Source organism: Macaca nemestrina, chromosome 2, assembly GCF_043159975.1.
Source record: "Macaca nemestrina isolate mMacNem1 chromosome 2, mMacNem.hap1, whole genome shotgun sequence".
In the NCBI taxonomy this organism is placed as follows: domain Eukaryota; kingdom Metazoa; phylum Chordata; class Mammalia; order Primates; family Cercopithecidae; genus Macaca; species Macaca nemestrina.
The window spans coordinates 175,877,626-175,882,501 of record NC_092126.1 but is presented as its reverse complement, the minus strand read 5'-3'; positions in this window follow the sequence as shown (position 1 = coordinate 175,882,501).

Genomic DNA, 4,876 nt, shown 5'->3' with positions numbered 1-4,876 from the left:
GCCAGTGGGAAACTCTGAGTTGTCATCAGTGACTTCCGCCTGCCCTGGGGCATCTGGTTTGCAGGAGGAAAAATGCATGAGATCAGATGCCGGTTACCCAGAGGCACAGAGTGACACAGCACAGTGGAAGGGAACGCAGTGAGGGCAGATGGCACCTGAGACTCAGGGAAGAGGAGCAATGACAAACACACCCACTCCACCCCTGCCTGCTCTGCCCAGTCTCCCCTCATCAGCCCCCCAAGCCTTTGCTCCCCTCATACCCAAGCCTTCTCCAGGAAAGGGCGGGCAGGTGCTGTGGGCCTGACTCTCCAGTTCACACTGACCCGCGCAGAGGAGGGGAGGAGGAGCTCCTACCTGTCATTGCAGTTTGAGGCCTGGGACCACGGGAAGGTCAGCATGTCCCTAGTAGAACACGTGCATGGCAGCAGTAGCCCCAGTGCCCAGCCAAAATGGAGACAAGGCAAAGGCCATTGTGCTGTTAGGACTTGGGGGTTCCCGGGGAGAGGATATACTCGTGTCATTCAATAGGGGCCCAGAAATGTCATCTGGGCATCGCTGTCTAACTCTACTTCCCAGGGAAGAGGCGTGAGCAGCCAGAGTGGGTGCCATGGACCCACCTCAGTCCATCACTGGAGAGCTGCCCGCATCCCCCACCCATTTCTTTAACAGTCCCCAAGGGTCCCTGACACGCTTTCCAGCCTCAGAAGCCCCCAGGGACCCAAGGAGCCAATTCTCACCTTCCTTGGGCTGTTTCTTTTGGAAGAACAGCCACTTCCACAACCACTACTGCTGGTTGTGGTTATTAACTACTACTGCGTTAAAAGAACCCCCACATCTGAAGGTGTGGCCTCAGGGCTCGTTGTCCTTGACCCTCAGCCGTTCTATCAGTTGACCCCTCTGCCTTCAGGGCCTTTTCCTCCTCTGACATTCCCGGCCTCCCCCTGGCCCGCCTTCCCCCGTCTCCCTGGCCGAGCCCACCCTCTCACCTTCACTGTTTCCACTAGGTTATTGAGGCCTTTTGGTCATGAGCTCCTTCCACCAAATCAGTGCCTGAGGCTGCTGCATAACAATCTCCTTCCTTGATTAGAGCATCTTAATCATGCTCCAGGAATTTGCTTAAACAGATTAATCATTCTGGAGGACAAATTTAGAAGCTGTGCTCGCTGAGGGATCTGCTCTGAATGTCCCCGGGGAGAGTCTAATGACAACCACCTATTGGGCCTTTGCCAAGGCCTTGGATGCCTCAGAGACTTCGACACTGGCTGGAAGCTCTACACCCTCTGCAGGCTTCTCTTTGCTCCTATGGGCCTGCAGAGCCATAGGATGTGAAACATGGCGGGAGTTTGAGAGTAGGAGGCCCTGGTGCCCCCTTTCCCTTCCAGTGGACTCGCTGCACTCTAAGGAGTGGATCTGTGGGCCCCTCCTCAATAAAGTAAAGCCTTAGTCCACTCACTTGTGGCAACTGGGCACCACAGATATTGGAGCCTCACCTCCGACCAACTTAATCAGGATTTCTGGGGTTGAGCATCTCTAATTTTGCAGGAGCAACTGAAGAGCCCACCAGGTGGTTCTAGTATACGCCTAGGTTAAGGAATCACAGCAAAATCTGAGCACTATGAGATGGTTTACTTCTGTGCACATCAACGTGGAGACTCAGCCCCAAAGTTCTTTGGCACTGAAGATAGATCTACCTGGTACTAATGGACAATAATTAGTGTGCTCAGATCTACCCAAAGTAGGTGTTTACAAACCTCCTTTGTAGGCAATGTTTCATGCGGTTTAAAAGCCAGTGCTTTGGATCAGACTATATGGATTTAAGTGCTGTCCCCCCATTTCCTAGCTCTGTGACCTTGGGTAAGTTAACTTCTCTGAGCCTTGGTTTTCTCACAGGGACTGTACCCACTTCTCAGGATTGTAGAGAAGGGGAATAAGACTGTACATGGAAGTTGCTTAGAGCACTGCCTGCCATACAGTAAGCTCCCACTTGAAGTTAGCTCTCACTATTTCCTCATTCTTCTCCTCAGCATCACCATTTGGCTCAAGGACAGAACAGAATGTTCCTAAGAAGCCAGGTCAGGAGGTTTTTCCCAGTGACAACCAATGAGGCTGAACTTGGAGCAAATCAGTGACACTAAGCCGGTCCTGTACCAGTCCCCTACCTACGTGAGGACTAACCAGGAATGAAAATGCATTCCTTTCAGGGCTTGGAGTCATGGGAAGAACCAGATTATTTTTTGGAAATTTTAAAAAAATGGTTGGGAAGGGAATGAAAAACAAACAAAGCTGATCTAGTCAAAAGAGTGAATTCAGAAAACAAGTACAGGGAATGGTCCTCGCACCACACACTTGTTTTTCATGTCATTGCTGTCCTGATCGAGCCATGCTTTATTCTTTAAATCTTGCCATATAAGGAACTGCTCAAATTCCATAGTTTTACAGAATGGTGGAAATAGTATTGCAAGCACAGGGCAGGAGAAATTGGTGTGGTCTTGGAGAAGGGCATGTAGCTCGGTCTGGTTGGATGTACATGGCGTCTGCAAGAACACACAGCCCTGAGCCATGCCACGGAGTATACAACTGACTCTGGAGGTTAGGGGACTCACTTAATTATGCAGGGAGACTAGTCTAGAAGGAGTTTGTAAACAGATTTGGAGGAAAGATTGGAAGCAGAGACACTGGTCAGGAAACATGTTTAATCAGAGAAATAGACAAATGCAAAAATATTTAAGCATTTGTTAGAATTGTATTTAAAGCCTTCACATCTTTAGGAAAAAAAAAAATAAGTGATGTAAGTTTTAAACGAACTAAGACATATCCTTGGCACCAGCAACTGCATGCTATGTAAAATCACATTTGTTTTCGAAAATAGGGAATTACATTTCTAGATTGAGAGAATTTTCCTTTTCCTTATATTAATCTTCGTTGCTTTTATAGATAGTAAATTGTCAACAGAAAGATAGATGACCCCTCATTTCACTTCAATAAATGCTTTTTGCACATCTGAATATGTATGATGCCATGGGACACTGTAGACTAAATTAAACATCTTTATAAGGGATGCAAAGGAAGATGCATGTAATTCACCATATAGAGTGTGCTGGCATGGGAAGAAAATAAACTGGATATTAAAGTGGAAATTCTAAAAGGTCTTAACAGGCCAGGTGCGGTGGCTCACGCCTGTAATCCCAGCACTTTGGGAGGCCGAGGTGGGTGAATCATCTGAGGTCAGGAGTTCGAGACCAGCCTGGCCAACATGGTAAAACCCTGTCTCTACTAAAAATATAAAAATTAGCCAGGCACGGTGGCATGTGCCTATGATCCCAGCTACTTGGGAGACTGAGGCAGGAGAATCACTGGAACCCAGGAGGCAGAGGTCACAGTGAGCCGAGATCATGCCATTGCACCACTCCAGCCTAGACAACAAGAGTGAAACTCTGTTTCAAAAAACAAAAAAAGCCTTAACAGACTAGGTGTGGCATTGTAGACAAGGTGGAAAGAGAACAAGATTTGGTATACTGTGACCTGAGCTCAAGTTTTATCCCATGGAGGACCAACATTGCGAACTCTGTGCTAGTTTGTTTTTCAGTCTCAGCTTCCTCTTCTATAAGTTGGAGGTAAAATACGTGGACTGAGTCATGTTGTTTCAATCGTGTACTTATACAGCGTGTTTCTTGGGCCCCAGTGGAAAACTTTACATTTATCTCTGTAGAATTTCATCATCTTGGTAGCAATTTTCAAACATGTGAAGGGTTAGTCTATTTGTGGAGGGATTAGACATGGTCCATGTGTCCAGGGGCTAGGAGCAAGACAGATACGGGCAATAGAAAGATAGAGAAAGGGGTCAATATGAAAAAGTAATTTTCTAACTTTCAGAACAATCATAGTGTGCAGCCTTGGTGTCAGGAGGGGGTGGTTTCACCTGACTGGAGGTGATCCGGCACAGGTTGGAGACAACTGGATAGGGACATAGTGGAGAGGATTCAAGCATCGGGTGATATCTTTTCCAAACACAAAGTAGAATGACAAATGGCTCTAAATGAAATCTTATCCACATGCAGTGAGGGCATGCAGCAGGGGCAGCCTTCTGGTTGAAGACTAATGAGAAAGTTCATTTAGGAGTCCTACACTGCCGTGAGCTGACTTTGCATCTAATACCTCTTCTTCTTACTCTTTTTCTGAGTATTCTTTTAAATAAATAAATAAATAAATAATTTATTTATTATTTATTATATTTATTTATTATAGTCTCGCTCTGTCATCCAAGCTGGAGTACAGTGGCATGATCTCAGCTCACTGTAACCTCTGCCTCCTAGGTCCAAGTGATTCTCCTGTCTTAGCCTCCCAAGTAGCTGGGATTACTGGCACCCACTACCAGTTCTGGCTAATTACTCTATTTTTAGTAGAGATGGGGTTTCACCATGTTGGCCAGGCTGGTCTCAAACTCTTGACCTCAAGTGATCCACCCACCTCAGCCTCCCAAAGTGCTGAGATTACAGGCATGAGCCACCGTGCCCAGCCTATTTTAAATAATTCTTGAAATATATTTTACGGGGTGTACATATAAGACCTCCTTTCTTTCTGAAAAATGTGATTTCAGTGAAAAGTCGTTTAATCCTAAAGTACCCAAGTAAGCTTAAAAATACTAGATAATTTTAAATTTCTCTTGACATCTAGGAAGATATATAGATACACATACATTATACACACATATATTTACTCATTTATTCATTCATTTATTTTTGTAGAACTTGTAAACTTTTAACTATCATTTACTGTAACAACTGAACTATAGGGAAAATGAAATAGGTCATTTTGTAAACATACATTTAATTACCAAGAATTTAGTATGGGGAATTAATTGCAGAAAACTTAGCTA